This window comes from Filicampus tigris, chromosome 10 (genome assembly GCF_054856515.1).
Source record: "Filicampus tigris isolate MCC_2025a chromosome 10, RoL_Ftig_1.0, whole genome shotgun sequence".
In the NCBI taxonomy this organism is placed as follows: Eukaryota; Metazoa; Chordata; class Actinopteri; order Syngnathiformes; family Syngnathidae; genus Filicampus; species Filicampus tigris.
The window spans coordinates 4,945,097-4,969,573 of NC_141226.1; the positions used below are offsets into that span (position 1 = coordinate 4,945,097).

Below are 24,477 nucleotides of genomic sequence, written 5' to 3' on the forward strand. Positions count from 1 at the left end.
ATGTGTCTTTTAGATTGGGTTGTTACTTCTCATTTGGGAGAAGTGGACTACATGTATATGTGTAACCGAATGTATTATTATATGTGTATCCTTTGAGCAACAACGTAAGCCACGTAAAGTAACTACTAGGTAGATTTGCAAAAACTGTTATGCTATGAAGGGGTCTCAGTTACCCAGGGGGCTTAAGTGGTGTCTAACATTGTGGTGAGTTATCATAGGAGGGCCACTGCTGCAATATAAGCAGCATGAGATGGTAAGTGGGGAGGTCTAAATAAAGAACGTTGGTTTGTGAGATTATCCAGGCGACGAGTGTGAGGGAGCACAGACAAAAATCTTCAGCAGGAGACATGCCTGAGATTCACAGAAAGGCCGCAATGATGACAAATAACAGTGGGCTGTGCCAGTATGGCAGACTCCAATGTAATGCCAAGGTCACAATAGGGGAGCCATCGACCATTAAAAAGCGGGTCCCTAACAGCCCTGTTGATGTGGCATTGTGTCTTTGAGGACAAAGATAACTGTGTGAAATGCCTTCTAAAAACCTTGCACTGATTGAGGAGAACAGCCACAGAGGCTTTGCCTGCATCAAGGATCAACAGCAGCACATGTTGGCCACACACGCTGCCTGTTTCACATAAATACACTGAGAGTGACAGGTATACGCCATTCCTCTTCACATTTTTGTGCTTCAGTTTAAATGCCACCCTCTTGAGCAGGAGGCGAAACTAGAGAGCTTCAGCGGGCTCTCCTTGAACCATTTCTTTGGTCTTTATTTGCTTTTTTATCTCCTCAAACCTTGAGGACCAGATGCATGGTTCATTTTCACTTGATGTACTTGACTGTGTTTAGGGGCCGAATACACAACATTTCAACATTACAAATAGCAGCATTTTGAAACCTAAAAATGCAAACATTTGACAATTGGTCTGAGAGTTTTAAACTAAAAGTCTGTCTCTGTATGTGCGCTGTGATTGACTAGCGACCAGTCCAGGGTGTAGTCTGCTTTTTGCCTAAAGTCAGCTGGGATAGGGGACACCCCCCCTGTGACCAGGAACAGTGAAATTGTTATAGGAAAATAAATGCATGGATGGATGTCGTTTCTGTCTAAACATACACTCAAAGTGAAAGAAGTTAAGTTAAGGCATAGTATGTCATCTAGCAACAAAGATAGGCCACTACACTGTTGTAGTATATGTGCTATGTCAGACTCTAAATTCTATATTCAATTCGAATGAGGATAGCGTTTTTTTTATCATTTCAAAATTCCGTTTGAATGGTCTTTTGACTTTGTAGGGGGAAAAAAAAACGCTAACAAAAACTTACTTACAATTTGTCGAGCCATTTTTAAACTTGCCTGCATCCTACTATCACAGGAATTGGACAGACAGTCCTAAGCACCAGTGATCATAGTCCCTTTAGAGGTTAAGAGATATAATGAAGGTCAACAACTGCTGACAAGTGCTAAGATTATTTCCATTCGAATAAGCGAGCGGCCCTCTTACTGACAGCCGGCGTCAGGTTGCCAAATGGAAGCGAGAAATTCTTTGCAGCTGCTAAAGACCAAGTGAAGATATGTCTGATCATAGGTCAAACTTCTTCTCATTAAAGTAGACATACACAGCCTTGTTCATGCCATGACACATTTACATGGTCCCCTTACAAACAGGGCAATGCTAAATAGGTGCAGCTCACACCAATACAGGCGTGTACGACAGATATTCAATACAGATCAGCTGCACAATGCTTACTTATCAGAATTCATGTTTCTAATACTTTATATTTCCTCCATACTCTTTATTGTATCTTCGGTTTTGGTGGCTTCCCTCTAAAATGTTTTGTTATTGGTTGACTTTTCACAGTTCAACACTTGTGGTTTTGTACGGAAGGTGCCGAGTTACAGCTGAAAATGTGTATTATTATGAGAATTTTGTTGTTGTTGTTTTTTTACACTATTAAGGCAAGAAAATAAATGCATACAAGATTTTCTTTTTTACGGGAATAAGGGCATAATCATAATCATACTTTGCCACAATGCCATCAAATACCATATGACAGTATCATTGCTATTATATCCTGATATACAGTGGTTCAAGTGTCTACTGGTTCTTCTGTGGTCAGTCTTTGGTGTTCTTCCCTTTGGCCAAGGCTCAGATGTCGCAAAAGTTAATGCTGTTAAACCTTAACGCATATTATTCACCTCTTTACGCAGACGTGTGAATTTCCTTTCATTAGCTCTTAAGACACCTGATTTTCTCATCTGGGAATCAAGGACATGTTTTGTAAGAAGAGAAGACTGAGGGCTCCCAGAATTTCGCACCAAGAGTGTCTGGGGCTTCCCTCTCCTGCCTCCTCCATCAAATTATTTTGCAGGCTCCAGTAGAAATTTTAATGACTTAGACATGACTGCCGTCTCTCAAGAAGAAAGAGGGGGAAAAACACTCCAGACTAACATAGTTTAGTCTTTTCAAAAATTATATAAGAAGAGAAATATTGCCCCATATAAATCATGACAACTGTTTAACTTGTTAGTAAAAGACACTCAACATTTTTTTCATTTAATCATAGTATGATTATTAGGGGTAAATGTGGAAAGAGGAAAGCACGTAACCAATTGAACACACAAATTGTTTCGCTGAAATCCGCCATCACAGCCATTTGGAGAAACGGGCAGACTTTAGCAGGGATTCACTGAGCAGCTGCTCGGGATTATATGTGCCTTATTGTTGACCTTGAGGCCCTCGCAGACGGGATTTCATTAACTCTATTTTAAGACCAGGAGATTTGTGCTTCCCCTTACTCAGGCGTCCTGACACTGAAAACTGAATGAGTGCTGTGTTTTTCCATTCAGGTCTTATTAAATGCAACAAAAAACGATCCAACATTTAGACCCTTCTGAAGCAAAAGCTAATGCCCATATTATCCAGAATGCGATTTCTCATTTGTGAGGTGAGAGGCGCAAGATGACCAATGACTACACATGCCTAGATTGTCTACATGTTAAAATAGAAATTATGTCCTGAGTTGCACAACTTATTGTATTAACAATTACATTGGGTCTTTTTCTTTTTTTACCTTGTAGCCAAAATCATCATCAAATTTCTCAGAGTATTTTTATTTTTTGGGGCGAGCTAACTAACCCCTGCATTTTGTGGATGAGGCATATTAAATCTTCATCAGTGTTTTTTGTTTTTTTTAAGAATTAGGGGAGTTGATTATTATTATTGTTGTTTTGCAATGTATTTCAACGGCCGTAAATTATATGCAGATTTCATACCTGTCTACCCCAGCCAATTGCTCCCTATACAAATGATAGCAATTCCCCTTAAGCTATAATAAACCTTACAAACACAACGCGGCACCTATTTACTCACAGCAGGACAGACTATGTAGAATAAGTACAAAGATAATTTGTGTAAACAAGTTTATTTTATTTACCAAATAACATTGTCGTGGTCCACTGATAGTGTAGTGGTACACACGCCTGAGTTGTGTGCGGGCAGCGTGGGATCGATTCCCGCTCAGTGACAGTGTCTATGTGTGCCCTGCGACTGGCTGGCGACCAGTTCGGGGTGTAGTCTGCCTTCGCCCATTGACGGCTGGAATAGGCTCCAGCAATTCCCCGCGACCCTGTATAGGATAAGCGGTTTGGAAGATGACATGACATGACATTGTCGTTTGCTACCAGTGACAGAGACGATCCGGATTAGAGCAGAAATTGGCAAGACGAGATCGGTCTAACAAAAAACGATTGAAAAAAGAAATAATAATTCTCGTACGAAAATTGTTATACGGCGTACACAATTTGAAATGATCAAAAAACATAAAATATGGGGGAAACGTATAAGTTGACAGGTATGATATTTTCACTTTTCCCTATCACCCGCGGATAACAATCAGTGTACTGCTGGCTTTAACAGTGACTAAACGCCACTGAATGACAGAACACTCAGATCATGCATGCAAGATATGCAAACCTCAGCAGAGGTAGACACCCACTGAGGAGATGAAATTCCAGATGGATGCTTTTTTTGGGGTACCAAAAAGTAGACATGTGGGGAAAAGATAAGTTCTGGTGGCCATGCTTGAAACACTGCGATGTGCAAAATCTTTAAAGGGGAAGTCAACGCAAACATTTTTTTTCAAGAATATGTTCTATGCAAGCCCATTAGTTGAAACAGCTCATTCAGATAAATATTGCGTTTGTGGAATAAGGGTTAATAAGGACCAATCACAGCTCAGATTCAGAAAACATGTCAGCCGTGATTGGTCGTTGTGAGCAGTTGTGATGTCATTTTCAGTCGACAGAAGACAAAATGGCCGCCCCCGGAGATGGCTAAAAACGAGTGCATTTTGCTGCTTAACTTATATTTCACGAACGCAGCATTACCGGTAATCAGAATGCCGTATTTCAACTAGTGGGCCCGCTGGGAACATATTCTTGAAAAAAATATGTTTGGGGTGACTTCCGCTCTAACATGTTGACCAATACTAAATATTCAAAAGAAAATAGATGAACAGTAAACCTCATATATGGCAAGAAAATGACAAATACAAGAGTGGTGCAATGCTTGATGAGCTTTTATTAGACACTACAGGTAGTGAATTGTGAGAGTTGAGGGGGTCTACTTCACACAGCAAGCAAAAGGTTTTTCTGAAGACTCCAAATTCACTCCTCCTCAAAGCCTTTCTGTTGCACCTGGGAAAGTTAGAGATGGGGGCACAAAAGAAACAGCTTTTTAGGTCTTCACATTAGTGTCGCTTTAGTACCAATATATTGAACACTTGGCTAAAAGCATCTGAGGTGCTGAAATAGCCGGCGTCTACAGGTAGTAACGACTCAATTTCAAAGCAGCATGGAAATTAAATGCGGCCAAGAGTGTGCAGCAAGTGTGAAGGTCAAGTAGTGTGTCTGCTGCAAGGTGCATCATGCTCCAACCTTGGTGCCAGCATCACGGCTCTTGGCACGCAGCTTGTTGACCTGAGACTCAGCAATGTCAGCACGCTCTTCAGCCTCATCCAGTTCGTGCTGCAGCTTCCGGAACTTTCCCAGATGAACATTAGCCTGTTCCTCCTGTTTTAAATAGGACATTCATGGGCTGGTGGTGGGGAAAGAAGAACATGTTTGCTTCAAATGTATTCACACATACAGCCTCCTCAGTGGTTCTCTTGTAGGATTTAACTTTCAGTTGCAGCTTGTCTACCAAATCTTGGAGACGGGCAAGATTTTTGCGGTCTTCCTCAGTCTGTCAAAATCAGAGCAAAGTTTACGTAATTTAGAAAGAGTGTGACCCAGTGGTAAAGAGAAGTACCTTAAGCATCAAATCTGATAGGTGAGTTCCTTGATACGACGTTCATATTTCCGCACGCCCTTCACGGCTTCACTGCTCCTCTTCTGTTCCATTTCCACCTCACTCTCCAGCTCTTTCACCTAATCAAGAACAAACTCTTAAAAAAGAACATTTGAACATACGAAAACAAATTTGAAGACAACTTAGTTTCAATAACTTATGTATAATTTATTGCCGATAAGACAAATGGTAGGGATTGATTACAACAAGAGTCAAAGAGCCCCCAAAAAGTGCCTGCGTGATGAGCAACAAAATAAATAGTGTTCTAAAGAAAATTGGCCTTCCGTGGTCTATTATCCTCACCCAAATGACCTAACATTTTAAAACCAAGCCATACTCGTATGTTAAAATAAATTAGTTTAATGTAAACCTTATGTTTAACGTTTGTTTTTTTTATGACAATTTACATATATTTTCATCGCCATCGAGCAAGAGTGTTCTATCTACATCGAACAAGAGTGTTCGATGGTATTATCGTACAGATATTTGTAATTCAGTTGTGCCAGTCAAAAAGAACATTTTAGAAATCCATCACTATGAGGTCCAGTCAAAATGTAATGAGCCTTGTTCAAAAAAACGTGATTGAACATATCCACTTCCTGTCAGCCATTTTGGAAATGACGTCATCATTGGATGGCCATCAAAGCAAAGAGTTGTGATGGAATTTGTTGTTTTGGACGGGGAACCAACAATAAACATTTTCAAAAGTTTCAAACCCACCCAGCACAAACCAAAAAGGTATCGGTGTCTAGTTTGACAGACAGTACCTACAAGGCCATTTGATTAGTCATATTTCTTTAATTCACATCAATTCAAGATATCTACAAATCCCTTAAATCATGTTTTAAATAAGACACAATGACAGTGTAAATAGCTTTAACTGGATTAATGACTCTTCTACTTTATCTGAAAGATGCCACTTTCTTGAACTAATGACAAGAAGCCAAGAGACGCTATTCTTCTCTGACGCACAACTAGTATCTTCGGAGGCGCTGTGAGTCCTGTCTGCCACCATGTAGTGAACGCTGGTATTACAACTTTAAAACCTTGCAGCTACAATATTTTACTCAGATAATGAGCACCAAAATTAAAATGGTCCTTAAAATCTCATCCTCAAACCTAAATGTAGGCAATAGTGACCCAAGTAACACAAATCAGAAAATTTCTTAAACTTACCCTGGCCTCCAGCTTCTGCATTTGCTTCTTCCCTCCCTTCATTGCAATTTGTTCCGCTTCATCCAGACGGTGCTGCAGATCTTTGATGGTTTGCTCCATGTTCTTCTTCATCCGCTCCAGGTGAGCGCTGGTGTCCTGCTCTTTCTTCAGCTCTTCTGCCATCATGGCGGCATCAGTGATGGCCTTTTTGGCCTTCTCCTCAGCATTCCTGCACTCCTGGACAGCATCTTCTACTTCTGTCTGAAGCTGGGAGGTGTCTGCCTCCAGTTTTTTCTTTTGGTTTAGCAGAGCAGTGTTCTAAATATTAGAAGACATTTTATATTAGTAGTATACAAAGCACTTGATGCACAGTTTTAGAGGTTTTGTGTCCAACCATGTGTGTTTGTGCTGTGCAATAATAATGGTCTCTTACCTGTGAGTGCAGTAGCTGCACCCTCTCAGTAACATCCAGCAACTCCTGCTCAGCGAGTTTGCGACTCCTTTCAGTTTGCTCAAGAGCAGCTCTCAGTTCCTCCAGCTCAGCCTGCATGAGGTTGTTTCGTCTCTCCACGATTGCAATGTTTTCTTTAAGATCATCATTGGCACGGACAGAATCATCCAGCTGAAGTTGGCAATCCTTAATATGATGACATCAACCATGTGAATGTTTGTAATCTGTCTGTAATCGACAATATCTATAGTATATTTTTAGTAGAGTACCTTCAGATGTGCATGAACAGATTTGAGTTGCTTCTGAGCCTCGGCTGCCTGCCTGTTGGCTTGACTTAGCTGAATCTCCATCTCGTTGAGGTCTCCTTCCATTTTCTTCTTCAAACGAAGGGCCTCGTTCCTGCTTCGACACTCAGCTTCCAGAGAACTCTGCAGGGTGTCGATGGTCCTCTGCAGGTTCCTCTTGCACTGCTCCATCTCCTCTTCTTTCTCAGCTAGTTTCCGTTCAATGTCAGCTTTGATCTGGCTGAACTCAAGCTGGGCTCTTAGGATCTTACCCTCCTCATGCTCCAAGGAGGCCTGTGAAAGATGCCAAATTGGTGAATCATTTGTACAGTTGTATAACGGTTGTTAACACCACAAACAAAGTAAAGTTTAGATGATCTTGTACCTCGGCTTCCTCAAGACCAGACTGAATTTCACCCTTTTCTTGCTCCAGCTGTTTACGGACTTTCTCCAACTCATGAATAGCCTTTCCTCCCTCACTAAGTTGCTCTGTGAGGTCAGAGATCTCCTCTATTGTTGGGAAATATTTACCATTAGTTGGTTATTTAATCATGTAATTAAATACCATCCGTGCCAGGTAAATTCCCTTATATTACCCTGTAAATTCTTGTTCTCTCTCTTGACTGTTTCTAGTTGATCAAGGGACTCTTCGTAGGAATTCTTTAACTTGAAGAGCTCAGTGCTCAAACTTCGAGCTTCTTTCTGGGAGCCCTCCAGCTCACACTGAGATTCTTCATACTTTTGTTTCCACTCAGACAAGACCTGAAAATTAAGATGTAAAGCAGAAGTTCAAGAATTGCAATCTATACATACTGTTGCAAGAAAAAGTATTTGAACCCTTCCCTTTGGAATTACCTGGATTCATGCACAAATTGCTTATAAAATATGATTTGATCTTCATAGTTTAAGCAGGGTGTGTTTCTATTGATGTGACTTTGGTCATATTTTGTGACCTTGGGCTAAATTGTATACAAATCTAAAGGGTTCACATACTTTTCCTTGCAAGTATTTACATCTACTCATCATAATTTAATCCCACCATTGGATGGGCCCTAAAGAGCAGAATAAAAAAGATAATGAGATGATATTGTAATATTGCAACATTAAAATTGCCACACAATCGTCATCGTCATGTCATGATATCAAAAGCTGCATATCTCTGTTAAAAAACATTACTTTTTGCCTGGTTCAGCCGAATACAGCATTGTGCCCTACACAGACCATTATACTTTGCTCCACTGAGCCAGTATGAACACGTGTCAATGGAAGAACTGGCCAAGACTATTTCTTTGTCATTGCTGTTAATATGTCCAAACATACAATATTGTGGTTGTTTTCCAATAATGTGAGCTTTTGTTTTTACAATATCGTAAGTTTTTATAAAATATCGTGATTTTTTTTTATATCACCAACCTCCCCACAATATCATGATAATTATCGTACCGTGAGGTTCATATCGTGATAATATCGTATCGGAATGTTTGGATATCATTACAATCCTAGATGATGGGGGGGAGGAAATATTGACCTTGTCAAAGTTTCTTTGCTTTTTGTCCAGTGCAGCAGCAGCAGCATTTGATCTCTCCACATCCACCATGAGGTCTTCGATCTCATTTTGCAGTCTGTGTTTTGTTTTCTCCAGAGAAGAACATTTAGCATTGACCGCTTCCACAGCCTCCTCAGCATCCTGAAGACGCTGAGCCAGCTTCTTCCTGGATATTCAAGTTGTCAACAACTGAGCACGCTTTGTGTTATAATTTTCAAATGATAAAAAAGTACTCACACACTTGTAGAAGCACAGACTGCTAATAGGAGGAGTACTGATTCAACTTCTTTACTTCAGTAAAAGTAATTAAAAAAAGAAAGAAAAAAGCAAAGACGCTCAAATGTACAAAATGTACCTAAGTACAAAAAAAAATTGAAATTAATTTCTATTGTCAATTATTTGGCCTGATGAAAAGATGACATGATTGATTGCTGTTTTGTCTGGTGGCTGCAGGACTTAGTAGCGGCTGCACTGCTAATGATAGGCTGGCAGCCTGTGCAAACCTCTCTCGCATTATTATGCTTTCCAAATCATCACTTGGTGCTACTTTTTCAAATGATTCAACAGGATAGTGTAGTGGTACACACGCCTGAGTTGTGTGTGGGCAGCGTGGGATCGATTCCCGCTCAGTGACAGTGTCTGTGTGCCCTGCAACTGGCTGGCGACCAGTTCGGGGTGTAGTCTGCCTTCGCCCATTGACGGCTGGGATAGGCTCCAGCAATTCCCCGCGACCCTATATAGGATAAGCGGTTTGGAAGATGACATGACAACAGGATTGTTCTGTTGCCTGATATTGAGGACTTACCTTGCACAACAGCATCATGTACTCCACGTCACTTTGGAGATACTGACACACAAGCAACAGTAAGGAATAAACTTAGCTGCCCGATCGGTCAATGTTTACTTCTTGTTTCTTTTACTCTCTGATTACGTCGACAACTTGCAAACCAAAGTAGAGATTACTAGCTTGCTAGATACTGATTGGTGATCGCTCGCTAATGCTCACAGCTCACAGCTGGTCAACAAAATATCACAATTCTTGATCATGTAATCACTGAGCTCTATTGGCCTTTGGACGATGATCAACAGAGATGTGTGGGGTTTTTTTTGCTATCGCGGCAACACATCATCAGTAGGGTAAAACTAACCTGTCTCTCGATGGTCTAATCCCAGCTCACATTCCCTGTTTTATGGGCTGATGTATATGCTCCACAAAAATAAAAGTGTGGAATATGAGTTAAGCACCAAAATTCACCCCTTTTAGCCATCTCAGGGGGCGGCCATTTTGTCACTTCTGTCGACCTTGAAACAGGTCAGCCTTGATTGATCGTTACCTGAGCCCTGAGCAGTTGTGATGTCATTTTCAGTCAACAGAAGTGACAAAATGGCCGCCCCTAGAGATGGCTAAAAACGGGTGGATTAACTCTTATTCCACAAACGCAATATTTATCAGAATGACTTGTTTCAACTAGTGGGCTTACATAGAACATATTCATGAAAAAAATATGTTTGGGTGGACTTCCTCTTTAAGTACAATAACAAAGTATTCATACTTCATTACTTCCCTCCAACGCTGATCTTAATACTGTACTTTTCATTATCTGAAGAGACAAGAATTCATTCAGTCATTTTTGATCATCAATAATCAATGTGACAGGAAGACACATTGCCGGCAGTTTTTTTTTTGTTTTTTTTTGTATATGTGGCATGTTTTAATTGAGTTCAAGTGATGTATATCGTATATTGAACTTACTTCGCCTCTTCCAGTTCTTCAGTCCTCTGGATGGCATCAGTTTCATACTTGGTCCTCCACTGAGCCACTTCAGAGTTGGCTTTGGACATGCCACGCTGCAGTTCAGCCTTGGCTTCCTGCTCCTCCTCATACTGCTCTCTGAGCAGGTCACAGTCATGGCGAGAGGACTGCACAGCATGGGCCAATGCGTTCTTGGCCTGAATGAATAGACAATTTCAAAGTGTGTTTTTGGACACACAGAGTGACATTATTTAAATGTTGCACAGTATATTCTTACCTTTATTTCTTCCTCCAGTTGTCGCTTCAGATCTTCAAGTTGCTGGTTATAGGAATTCTTTCCTCTTGTCAGCTGGGAAATGAGAGCTTCTTTCTCCTCTAGCTGTCTGAAATACTCATCTAAAAAGGTTTTATGCATTTCTTAATTCTGAATTCAACAATTTTCATCTCTTTCTCTGTAGTTCTACTGACCGTTCTCAGCTTGAAGCTTTGCTTTCTGTGTGCTAAAGTCATTCAGGGATCTTTGCTGTTCATCACACTTATTCCTGTATTCATTCATTTGATCCTCCAAAGTTCTGTTTGTCTTCTCCAAATAAACCTGTAAGAAGAATGTACCACAGTAGCACAGGCCACAATCATTGTCACTGTTCATTTAGTGGAAAAAAAATTAATTGACGTAACATGATTTACCTTCGATTTCACAAAATGTTCCATATTGGATACGACATCATCCAGTTCCAGTCTGAGCTCGCTCTTCTCCTTCTCCAGTTTCTGCTTGACTCTTTGCAGGTTGTCAATCTGCTCGCCCAGGTCAGCAACACTGTCAGCTTGTTTCTTTCTCAGCGTGGCCGCAGTTGCTTCGTGCTGCAGAGTGGCCTCTTCCAGGTCTCTGCGGAGTTTCTGGAACTCAGCCTCCCTCTTCTTGTTCATTTCAATCTGGGCAGATGTTGCTCCACCAGCCTCCTCCAGCCTCTCACTGATCTCCTCCAGCTCCCTGGCCAAGTCTGCTCTCTGCTTTTCCACCTTGGCTCGGGCAGCTCGCTCTGCCTCCAGCTCTTCCTCCAGCTCCTCCACACGAGCCTGTTGGTTAAAACAGTGAAATATTTAACGGTAAATTTCAATCATTATTTTTTACGTCTAGTTGTGCAGTGGGGCGGTGGCCGACTGGTTAGCAAGTCCGCCTCACAGTTCAGAGGTCGTAGGTTCGATCCCGGCCCCGGCCTCCCTGTGTGGAGTTTGCATGTTCTCCCCTTGCCTGCGTGGGTTTTCTCCGGGTACTCCGGTTTCCTCCCACATTCCAAAAACATGCATGGTAAGTTGATTAAACAATATAAATTGCCCCTGGGTGTGATTGTGAGTGCGGATGTTTGTCTTTGTGTGCCCTGCGATTGGCTGGCAACCAGTTCAGGGTGTCCCCCGCCTACTGCCCGAAGACAGCTGGGATAGGCTCCAGCACGCCTGCGACCCTTGTGAGGAGAAGCGGTATAGATAATGGATGGATGGATAGTTGTGCAGTTTTTACCTGAAGCTCTTTCAGCTTCTTCTGTAGCTGCATTATCACGGCTTGCTCATCTTCAATTTTCCCATTCAGCTGACTAATTTCAAAGTCTTTCCTGAAACATAAAGAACGATTATTAAGGTTCACTATGAGTTACATTGATGATCAGGCAATGGCCCAATGGATTTCTACTTTTTCAAACGGTCATCCAGCTGCTGTTTATCATTTTCTAGGTCCATGAGAGTTTCTTGGGTCAACTTTAAGTCTCCCTCTAGCTTCCGCTTTGCTCTCTCAAGGTCCATTCGAACCTTCTTCTCTTGTTCAAGAGACCCTTCGAGCTTGAAAAAAAACCCACGAAAGTAACATAATGATATCTGCAGTATAATAATGGAAATTTACAAAATTTGAAAATACATACATCATCCACTTGCTGCTCTAGTTTTGACTTGGCCTTGGTCAGAGTGTTGACTTTGTCTTCTTCACTCTGAAGGTCATCCAACGTTTGCTGATGAGCTTCTTGTAAGGCTTTCTTCTCTTTGGTCAGTTTGGCAATGATTTCCTCCAAAGCCGCCATTTCTTCGACCAGGTTCTTCACCTGAAATGTGAGAAATCAAAAATATGAATTCAAACTTGCCGTGTTGTGTGCACTTTTGGTTTGGATTCAATTTCAACTATAACACCTAAGCACAAGTTAAAAGTGTCCCCCCCCCCCCCGCCCCCCGCAGTTATGGAGCAGATCCAGGACCGAGAAAACAAACAATAGGAGTGGAAAACAAATTAATAAACAAACAAACAGAGCATACCTTGTTCTCAGTGGCATGCTTCTCTTTCTCCACTTTTGCCAGAGTTAATTCCAAGTCGTCAATATCCTTTTTCAGCTCAGAACACTCGTCCTCCAGCTTCCTCTTCTTTGCTGTTAATTCAGCATTCATCTCCTCCTCATCCTCCAGCCGTTCAGTTAACTCTTTGGCTTTTGCTTCCATCTGGATTTTATTTTTAATCAGCCCCTCGCATCTTTCCTCTGCATCACAAAGATTATCTTGTTCCTGCCGAATGATAATTGTTATCAACAACAACCTTCAGGAATGGTTAAAGTGTAAATCAACCCAAACACATGTTTTCAAGAATATCTTCTATGCAAGGCCACAAGTTGAAACAAGGCATTCTGATAAATATTGCGTTTGTGGAATAAGAGTTAATCCCCTCGTTCTATGCCATCTCAGGGGGCGGCCATTTTGTCACTTAATGACTGAAAATGACATCACAACTGCTCAGGGCTCAGGTAACGACCAATCACAGCTCATCTTAAGAAAACAGGCAGCCGTGATTGGTTGTTACCTGAGCAACTGTGATGTCATTTTCATTCGACAGAAATGACAATAATGGCCGCTCCCTGATATGGCTAAAAATGGGTGGATTAACATTTATCAGAATGCCTTGTTTCAACGAGTGGGCTTGCATAGAACATATTCTTGAAAAGAATTATTGGCTTCCCCCATAATATGTTATGTTTGCTGCACTAACTGCTTGAACTTGAAGCTGCAGGTCATTCTTCTCTTGGAGAAGAGAAACCATTTTCTCCTCCAATTCCTTTCTTCGTGCTTCAGACTTTGCATAAGCTTCTTTCAACTTCAGGAATTCTTCCTTCATGTTGGCCATTTCCTTTTCTGCTTCAGCAGATCTTAAAAGTGGTTTTATCTTGAAGAACAGCTTCATCCAGGGCCAATTTTTGACCCCCATGAATGAACGGATATTCCACTGGATCACTAACAGAGCATCTCTGAATTTAAATAGAAATGTCAATGTTAATGTTGATGTAACCATGTTAATAATACTATATAAAACAAAACACTGTAATATTTTATATTATTATGGATGGATGGATACAAATGATTACATTGTACAGTATATTGTGCAAATCTGAAAGAGAAACTACCTGCGCTCCACCATCTTCTGATACTCAATTCGAGACAAAAGACCACGAGATCTAGCTTGAATGGCAGTGATGATTTTGGAGAGACGCTCATCTCTCATTTCCTCAAGTAGACCCAACAGTCCAGCTTTAAAGAACACCTGTCAATGTCAGAGTGTGCATTCATTTTATTTCCACCTGATCTATAGAAATATTGTTGAAAGATTCTTAAGAACCAGAAGAACAAAAAGTAGTACCTTAGTATGCCCAAACTTGTACTGGTTGTGATCAATATCCAGTGAAGCAAGGAGCTTTTCAGCCCCCTTCCTGCTGTCAATGAACTGTCCCTCAGGGATGGCAGCAGGATTCAAAATGCGATACCTTTTGAGATTAAATTAGGTCCATTTTAGTCATAAGTATTCGATCATAAGCAAAGCATTTTCTGTAATTTTACCACATTTTGTAAGCAATTATTAATATAATCAGTAAGTGGGGGGTGGGGGCACACAACAATTTTTCACCAAAGGAAACCTTATCCCACTAGATATCCTCTGTTGTAAAATATGATGTACTAGTGTCTAGGTACAATCAAGTCAGGTTTTTCAACAGAAATAATGGGTTCCAGTGAGCAAGTGCTCATCTTAGCCTAAATGTACAATTAGCTTAAAAACATTATCCTACTAAAACATTTCCATCCATTTTAGATACCCCTTGTCCTCATTATAGGGAGCAAGTGAGCTGGACTCTCAGTTGACTTTGGGGAATAGGCGTGGCACACTGTACACTGGTCACCAGCAAATCACAGGCAACCAGACACACAAGCCTTCATGCTCACATTCACAGCAAAGGACAATTTTTAGGTTTCAATAAACCCAACAAGCATGTTTTGGGAATGTGAGAGGAAGCTGCAGTACAGGTGTTCTGAAATTTCTTCCTACCCATCGAGATGTCCTACCAATACCCAGTGCTCTTGAGCACCAATGCGCACAACGCCGATAAGTGTTTTCATGGGAATTTTTTAACTTTTTGTCCTCCCTGCTATATGTTCGGTTAAAAGCGGTGAGCACTTGTTATTTTCATTTTTATTGAGTCTTATCTGACTTTTTCATTGCCTCAAAAATATTTTTATTGTGTGATTTCCTTCATAGCTTTTAAGCATTGTTTGTTTTCTTGTAGTAGCTTTTGAGCATAGTGTTGATCTGTTGACTACATTAATCATGCAGTGTATGTACACTACACTCAGTTGTCAGCACGTGGTATCTGCTTTCACCTCCCTGAAGTATTTTCTTAAATGATTTTTTTTAGTTGTACCTACCAGTCTGCATCAAAACCAAAACAAGCTGCAAGCGCACGGTAGTATTTTGGCTGTCAAACTTCGGTAGGAAGTTTCGCAGAGGGTAGCACATTTTGGCAGAACAGGCTGTCTAATCAGCCATCGGTAGAAAGTTTTGACGGGGTAGGACAATTTGTCAGAACATCGGGAATAAACCCACGGAAGCTTGGGGAGAACATGCAAACTCCACAAGGGAAGGCTAGATCACAGATATGAATTGTGAAGTGGATGTTCTACCCACCGCACTGCAGTAAAAAATACATTTGCATTTTTGGCAGGGATGTGAGGTCAGGACAGTGTCGCCCCCTGCTTCCCATTCTTCGCATGTGAAGATTAAACCAAAAAAATGGTATAGTTACATTGAAATTATGTTCTATTTTAGTTCTATGGTCCATGCTTTACATTGATGTTCTTTTCAAACAGTAATTATCAACTATTTCATCATTAAAATAGCTGAATTTGCATTTCCTGTTAAAATGTGTGGGCACGTCACGCCGCTAGCGACTCAGGCAGTTGGCGCGTACACTCACAGAAGAGGCTGTTTGTCTTTCTGCCGCCAATAAACATGTTTTATCACACATTTAATGTACAAGCGGATGTTCAACCGTTTGTCTACTATATTACACGAATGTGTATGCCATATTTAGTCTTTCTGATCAGTTACAAAACCGACTGAAAGTGTACAGTTGCAGAAAGAAAGTACATTGTTGTTGCGCTCCATTGGTGCAATGCATACTGTAGAACAAATCCATAGACGTACATAACCACTAAAGAAAGCCTCGTTGAAGACGTGAAAAATTAGCAGCCATCTTGAACTGACAGTCCACGGCACTCGCTTCCATTCACTTGTATTGAGGTAACCATATTTGGCCTCAAGATATTTATCATAACTGGTTAAATTCTTTACCGATTTTGACACGCATTGGTTTGTTTGACGCATCAGACATGTAGTTATGATACCAGACACCTAGTTAATTTTATAATTGGGGCTTTCATAACATAAAGAACATAAAGGGAAGACCAAATACTTTTTTTATTTTTAAAAAGAGAGATCTGCAAATACAACAACAAACTTGACCTTTTACTATCACATTGTGGAATTGATTTAAACAATTAACATCTTTGAAAACATGTGTCACGTGTCATCTTCCAAACCACTTATCCTGTACAGGGTCACGGGGACGTGCTGGAGCCTATCCCAGCTGACAATGGGCGAAAGGCAGACTACACACCGAACTGGTCGCCAGCCAGTCGCAGGGCACACACACAGAGACACCGTCACTGAGCGGGAAGCCATCCCACGCTGCCCGCACACAACTCAGGCGTGTGTACCACCACACCATCAGTGACCCGCTTTGAAAACAAATAATTTAAAATTTCTCATTTGAAACATGTTTCAATGGAGGTCAAAATTGAAATATAGGCTGGTCTTCTGTTTTGGGTTCATATTGTTTATCTTTACTCCAGAGGAGTCGTGCCTCACCAGTCATGAACCTCACCGCATCAATGCATTTTGGCCCATGTTCAAATCTCAAAGATTGAAACACGAACTATAGACCTGAACCTGCATAAGCCTCTTATATTGTTTAATCAGTGTGCGGATGTAGTTTATTTCCCTAGCATCATGCATTGTCAGAATTGTTTATGTAAGTGCAACACTGCCTGCTTTTGACTACTCGATAGTAAGAAATCAATATATTCTGATCAAACACAGTTTACCAAAAATAATCTTGCAGTTATCATCTGGATTATTTTAGGTCTAATCTAGGCCATACCTATTTTCCAACTCAATGTTCAGAGTTAAGATTAAAATGTGAATCCATGTTTACATATTGTATGTGTGTACCTCTGTTTGAAATCCCCATAGAGGATCCTATTTGGGAAGCCCTTTCTGCAGATTCTGATGCCTTCCAGCACACCGTTACAGCGCAGCTGGTGCATCACCAGAGGGTTCTCCATGGCTCCAGGAGTCTTACTCTCATTGGGGATGATGCAGCGTACAAAGTGAGGATGAGTAGACCTCAAGTTGGTCATCAGCTTGTTCAGATTCTCCTATTAACGTGCAGGAATTCGTTATGGCTTCTAGCAAAAAGTATTGTTCATGTAAATCATTATTAAAGACCAAAGTAATCTGAAAAATACCCTATGAAGGGCAGAAACAGTCTGGAAAGATGAACCCTTTCTCTTCTTCTCCTTCTTGCCTTCACCAGTTTCAGTCATAGCTGTTCAGGGCAAATTATGATATTATAAAATATATATGTCTATCTAATTGGATAAATTCACAAATCTACTCACTCATACCTGAATCTGCTCCAGCATAATTTGCAAAGAGTATCGACAATAGTTTGAGATTAGACTTCTGGTAAAGTCCAACAACAGTCTCATTTAGAGGATCCTTGTTCTTCACTAGCCAGTTGTTGATATTGTAGTCAACAGTTCCAGCATAGTGCATCAGGGCAAAATGGGCCTCTGGTTTCCCTTTGACGATTCTGGGCTTCTGGAAATTGTTGGATTTTCCTAGGTGGTTGTCGTAGAGTTTAGCTTTAAAGGTTGCATCACTGGCTTTGGGGAACATGCACTCCTCTTCAAGGATGGACATGATGCCCATGGGCTGAGGAAAACAAAAGATGGGATGTAGTGAAACCTTGGTTTGCTTTTTACAAAATCTGATTCACTTGTTATGACCAGTTTCTCACCTTTTCAATCAGATCAATACAGGCCTGCAAGTCCATACCAAAGTCTATGAAGGTCCATTCAATGCCTTCCTTCTTGTATTCTTCTTGCTCCAGCACAAACATGTGATGGTTGAAAAACTGTTGCAGTTTTTCATTGGTGAAGTTGATACACAGCTGCTCAAATGTGTTGAACTATAATACAAAGTGAATAACCAGTTGTTTATTGGAAACTTTGCACTTGTACACCTCCCCTCCAAACGTATTAGAACGTTGAGGTCGATTTCTTTATTTTTGCTTAAGAAAATATTCAGGATTGACATCAAAAGATGAATCACACAATCAATATATAGGCCTGTATTCCCATGCATTCAGATCTGGATTTGATGTGCAGCACACTGCCAAAATAACAGATGAGTTAGTTAGTTTAGATAAGACCTAAACTCTTAAGAGCATTACTTTTACCTACGAAAGAGGAGACTGACTAGAGAAACTCCTCAAAGCAAACAACAACCAAAATAGGCAGCGTTAAAAGCCTGGAAAAGAATCACAAAAGAAAAATCGTTCAATTTTCTCAGATGTATATGATGAAATTAAAGTTTAAATCTTAATACTTTGATGTCAGATCCCAATGTTTTCAACTGCAGCAAAAATAAAGGAACTGCCCTCACATTCTTGGAGTAAAAGTACAGAAAGCCATATTAAAGACTCAAATATCCTTTTTGCTCATAAAAAACTTGACAGAGCTCACATCAAAGATCTCAAATCCAGCAATGTCCAAAACACCAATGAAGTATTGGCGAGGCTGCTTGGTCTCCAATGACTGGTTGATTCTGATTACCATCCACAGAAACATCTTCTCATAAACAGCCTTGGATAGAGCTCCAACAGCGTAGTACACCTTCAAGACAGCGAGAATAAACACCAACTGGCCACAACGTTTTGATAACTTGCACAATCTAATGAGAACCACAATGAGCTCTATTACCAAACCAGCCCCCCCAAAAAAAACAATGTATACCTTTTTCCTTTGATAAAGAAAATGTTGATTTTCTTCATTTCTCACCTGGGCAACATTTTGTCCCTTAGTGACCCACTCATTTCCCACTTTAACTCTTGGATGACAGAGACCTTTGATGAGGTCCGCAGAGTTCAAGCCCATCAGATAAGCTGCTTTGTCAGCATCTGAAGACGAACATCAAATTAAGTTCAACGTCCAATTTGTGCGAGATTAAAATGACTTGACACAGGATTGCTCTTACCTTCGGTGCCATCGGCCTCTGCCTGTTCCTCACGCTGCTTCTGCTTAAATTTCATGTTACCATAGTGCATTATGGCACCTGTCAGCTTGTACACAGAGTTCTTTTCCTCTTGTGTGAAGCCCAGCACATCAAATGCACTCTGTCAAAGAGAATACTGCATAACTATTTTAATGGAGAGATCACTTCTCCGATGTTAGTTCGATAATCAAATAATAACATCCTTGAAAAAAAAATAGAAGCCTGACATCTGTTGCCATCAGTTCGTCTGCATCATCAATGGAGGCCACTTGTGTTTCCCCCTGAGAGATGAAGGCGTAGTCATAAGGATTGTTTGTGATCAACAGCATCTCTGAATGAGGAGAGGGAGACAAGGGCACAAGGATAAGATAGTTGGAAACCAGAGTGCATTAAAGAAAGCAAACACATGTTTATTGTTCACACAAAACTGACCCAGAATTTCTGGCTTCTTGTTGGACAGAATCTGGTAAAAGATGTGGTAATCTCGCTCAGCCTTAAGCTGGAAGGTGACTCGAGATTTTTCCAGAAGGTCTAACAAGTGGAAAAGGAAGATAATGATGCCTTTGGTCAAATCGGCATTATTAAGAGGTAGCACCTGGGTTAAATAAATGTGTTAGCGGGGTTTTTCTTCTTACATGTTTCAATATCAGCCGAAGCCAACTTTCCTCTGGTATCAAAGTGAATTCGGATGAATTTCCCCTGGTGGATGGAGGTGGTACACATGAAGACATTTTGATATCTAATAGGATATTACTATTTATCGTTACAACAAAAAATACACACAACAACAACTTACAAATCTAGAGGAGTTGTCATTCCTAATGGTTTTGGCATTTCCAAAAGCCTCCAGAGCAGGGTTAGCCTGGATGATTTGATCCTCCAGGGTCCCCTGTTGCAAAAGAATATTGGGTATGCCGAAAAAAGAGACGTTCTATCTATCGAATAACACTGGATGTAAAAAGTCTACACCCCCCTGTTCAAACGGAAGTAAGAAACAAATAAACATCTGAATTCATGTCGTAACAAGTGTGCATACACTCTTTCTACCTGAGGATGTTGCTGTGCAACCCCAATTAAGCTCCCTTTGTTGTAGTCTATCTATCTAGCTAGCTAACTAGCTAGCTAGATGGATAGATAGGTGGCTAAAAGCACCCTTTAAGCCTGAGACAACTGGAGCCGTTTGCTCATGAAGAGTGGGTCAAAATAACTACCAAGAGGTGCAGAAGTCACACTGAATGTTATTAAAAATCTTTGATTGCAGTGATTGCCTCAAAAGGTTGTGTAACAAAATATTAACTTCATATATTCATTTGGCAATCTTCATCTTTTATGTCCAGGCCTGTTTCATGAGTTTGATTTTGAAAAGATTTATGTTGAACCACAATTCAAAAGAAACACCTGATTTTGATTGGTGAATTTTCAGTTTCATTTTATATTGCTCGTATTTATTATTTTCTTTCATAATCAGAGGCGTATCAAGGGGCGTTGTCCACGTGTATAGACTGTATAATAGATAGTTTATTCAATTTGTTGTCAAGTTTCCTCCTGCGGCTCCAACGTCCACGGATGTTGGCCATGGTCGTGCAAATCTTACATTTCTGAATTATAAGCGCAATTTCAATCACAGGAGCATCAAGATGCTTGGAGGTGGTCTTGTAGTCTTTACCTTTAACATGCTTGTCTATAATTTTGTTTCGAATCTCTAAGAGTACCCTCTTCTTTGCTTTGTCTGGTCCATGTTTATCCATGTTTAATGTGTTCACACAGCATATCACTAAACAGATCAGTGATAACTTGTCACCCTTTAAATAGGCCGACAGACTGATTGCAAGTTTAAAGACACCTGTGATGCTAATCAGATGTCCTTATGGTCTAATTATTTGTAATCTTTTCTAGGGATACTATTATTTTTGTGCAGGCCTGCTTCAGTTTTTTTTTTTTTTTTTTTAAGAATTCTGTTGTACCACAATTCAAATTTTCATTGGTTAATTTTCATTGCATTTTTATCATTACTATTATTATTATTTTTCTTTCATTAACACAGGGGTACCAATCATCTTGACCATGTGTGTAATACCTACAGTGGACTTCTCTCGGCTGACACTGCATCGTCTTATGTGATATTTGAATAGTACCTTGTTAATAAAGTATGTGTCTATTTAGTAAATGTTGGCTGGGGAACAAACATCTCAAGCTGTTGTCATATCATCATTTGCGTACCTTGTCTTTGGCATTGGGATCTTTCTTAATGCTTCCAGCCGCAATACTTGCGAAATACTGAATGACTCGCTTTGTATTAACAGTCTTTCCTGCACCAGATTCTCCGCTGTAATTACAAAGTCAGCTGTCAGTATAACACACATATCTTCGAAACTCACCATCCACATTACAGTATTGGGAATACATGCACAATCTTATGAGATGAAATACTAAGAATAATGCTCGGTTTCAACTGACTAGTAATGGATTTTCAGGAGGTAGTTATTCAACAATATGTGTTCTATTGTGAGTGTAGTGCAGTGTTCACACTAACTCATTCAGTGCCAAGGACATATTTATTTGTCTTTTCACAGTCCAGGCATTCAATCCCAGAAATGTATCTATATTTTTTTCCAAAGTTTTTCAAACGTTAGGGTAAAAGAGTGTCTGACAATGTCTGGCAGTGAATGTGTTAAGTAAAAAATAAATAGATAAATAATGATAATAATAAATAAAACAATATATTTTCTAATGTTCTGCCCCTGTCATGTAGCTAGGTGACTAAAGTACTATTAGAAGCAGAAGTGGAGTGCAAATTATTGACCAACTATAAATACACTGTTACATGAATACCTTTCGCAAGGTGTCAATCAGAACTGAGCATTTTAAGTGCAGATGTTTTGGTATAGCTCCTGCCTTAACAAAAATTACTGAAATAATGTTGAGGTCAACATGGCGATACATAGTTTGATTAAATTAAATACTTACGTGATCAAAATTGACTGATTTTCACGATCTACAAAACAAGTTTTCGGAAAAAAAGTCAAGCTGTTAGTATTGCAATTTGGCCAAACTATGTTCTTGCATAAGATTTGTTGACAGTTGGTACCTGCCAGCATGTACTGGTAAGCATTGTCAGAGATGGAGAAGATATGAGGAGGAGCTTCACTCCTCTTCTTTCCCCTGTAGGCAACAACCACTTCTTGGTTGTACACTGGCAGCCACTTGTAGGGATTGACAGTGACGCAGAACAGCCCGGAGTAGGTCTAGGGAAGAAAAGAAAAATCAAACACAATGGAAATAAGTTCTTTTATTAGGGGCAGAGCCAGAACGTGGCTAATGGGTGGGCCTGGAAAAATCAGGGTGGGCCTGAATATTTTTCCTCACTGAGCATAATCCTCCTGTCCCGACACATCGTATATTCAAATAAAATGGCAAATTCAATAATATGAAGTTCAGATCAGCCTGAGACAACAACAATTATGCCATTCTTAATATTCAATACAATAAAAAACATGAAACATAAAAAACATGAAACACAAATTCAAAAATAATTTCATAATAAATTACAACATTTTTAAAGTATATATATTTTTTCATGATTCTCATTGCACACCCTGGCCCACCCATGGCTCCGCCCCTGCTTTTACTGCTCTCTTTCTGCAATACATTTATCTCAAATTCCCTGTGAAGTGTTCTGTCCTCATAATATTACTTTATTTTGCCATTGGCAAGTTGTACTTGTTTGTTTATACTGTGGTTTTACTTACATAGATCATCCATGCTGCATAACGCTCTTTGAGGTTAAACAGCACAGCGGGCTCATGGAGGAAAGTCAACATCGCCATGTCCTCAATCTTGTCAAATTTTGGAGGATTCTGTTGTAGAACCTGGGAGTCTTTGACAGTCACCGTCTATGGAACATGGATGCAATATTACCGTTTGAAATGTGTTCAATGAATTGGTATTTTTAAAATCAAGCTTATCATTTTACGGTAAAAATCATATTTGTAGTATGGCTGCCATGGTTTTCAAACGGCTGCTCACTCCTAAATGTGGAGAATAGTACTTACTTTGCTCTATGACAAGGATACACTCAGAAATGTTATCTTTAAAGTGTGACTTTAATTACCGGTAGGCTTTTTTGGTGTTTTTCGGGCCACTGAAGAATATATTGGGAAACCAGAGAGGCGAAACATCTAAGCATGTTGGGTAATTCATGTTTATGTATTTTAATGAATCACCTTCTCACCAAAAACGTACTTTGCTTCTAATCCTTCTTTTCGTCAATGTTGAAAAAAATCAATTTGAATAGCCATTAATCCCACAATGTACTTTAGGTTGGTGTTGGTATCTAAAAGTGAATTGACCACTGACCTTTCCATTTTGCGTCTGCACAGTGACACTGTCCCCATCTCGACTTGTGATGGAAGCCTTCACAAACTCTTCCACCGTATCAGGGACGAAACATTCCTTCTTTATGTCAAAGGGACGAGTGGAAGCCTCCATACGCTCCTTCTCCGACTTGCGCAGGTATGGGGCGGCTGTCCCGTACACAGACATCTCTGCATCCCCCATGGTTGCACTGGAGAGAAGAAGGACATCATTGATGGGGATTTAAAAAAAAATAATAATAATCCTTCACACACGATTTCATTTTTTTTAATACATATATTCTAATCACAAATCAGATGGGAAAAATACATGGACAATCATAATTGCTTTCATAATTTGGAATAATCATTTTGAGAATCATTTAGATTTAGAGTATAATTTACCAGTGCGTTCGACTCAGAGGAGGCCAGAAGAAGACTTGAGTATAAAAAGCCCTTCAGCTAAAAAGCGAGGAAAGAGAATAGTTAGCAGGTCTAAATTCATTGTTTGTTTCATTCCCCGGCAAGATAATATACTTAAACCAGTTGCAACAGATTCTAAATTATATCTGTTCATTATTTTGTAACAAAAAGACATATCGGAGAAAAAGTGTGCTATAGATGAAGTACTGAAAACTGAGCAGACTTACAAGATCCAGGTGAGGAGGAAGCAGCTGTGCAACCTGCAGGGATCAAATTTATAAACCCTGATAACCCTGCCTTAATAGGCCACCACCCTAACTTTCAAACACACACACACGCGCACGTGCACATGCACACCCACATTCTCACTTAGTGTGTCTGTTCTCGCAGGAATCTTCAAAGGCATTTCCATCCTCTCTTAGCCTCACTTGGAAAAATGATTTCGCAGAACAGTTGACAGACAAACGTGGTCA

The 24,477-nt window shown here is 40.2% G+C and overlaps 1 long non-coding RNA gene and 1 pseudogene across 2 annotated transcripts in view; one reads left to right on the plus strand and one right to left on the minus strand.

Annotated features, from left to right (window-relative positions):
* Positions 1-24,477, plus strand: part of LOC147140435 (uncharacterized) — a 31,555-nt gene that overhangs the window by 5,295 nt on the left and 1,783 nt on the right. The window contains exon 3 of the long non-coding RNA XR_015088477.1: positions 23,609-23,741. This is a non-coding gene — a long non-coding RNA (uncharacterized LOC147140435). The remainder of the gene's footprint in view (positions 1-23,608; positions 23,742-24,477) is intronic.
* On the minus strand, positions 4,561-24,017 carry LOC147140436 (myosin-7-like; annotated as a pseudogene). Its single transcript, XR_015088476.1, has 37 exons — positions 23,987-24,017; positions 23,586-23,793; positions 22,979-23,122; positions 22,318-22,474; positions 22,197-22,224; positions 21,450-21,555; positions 20,026-20,118; positions 19,865-19,928; positions 19,662-19,760; positions 19,457-19,560; positions 19,212-19,350; positions 19,016-19,134; positions 18,701-18,850; positions 17,974-18,144; positions 17,579-17,888; positions 17,420-17,499; positions 17,124-17,329; positions 14,202-14,325; positions 13,969-14,105; positions 13,557-13,812; positions 12,836-13,078; positions 12,451-12,627; positions 12,225-12,370; positions 12,057-12,147; positions 11,225-11,614; positions 11,006-11,132; positions 10,815-10,933; positions 10,538-10,734; positions 8,767-8,950; positions 7,835-8,000; positions 7,624-7,748; positions 7,224-7,532; positions 6,937-7,140; positions 6,525-6,821; positions 5,148-5,428; positions 4,937-5,071; positions 4,561-4,696 (listed from the first exon to the last, which is right to left on the minus strand). The product of XR_015088476.1 is annotated as a myosin-7-like (transcript).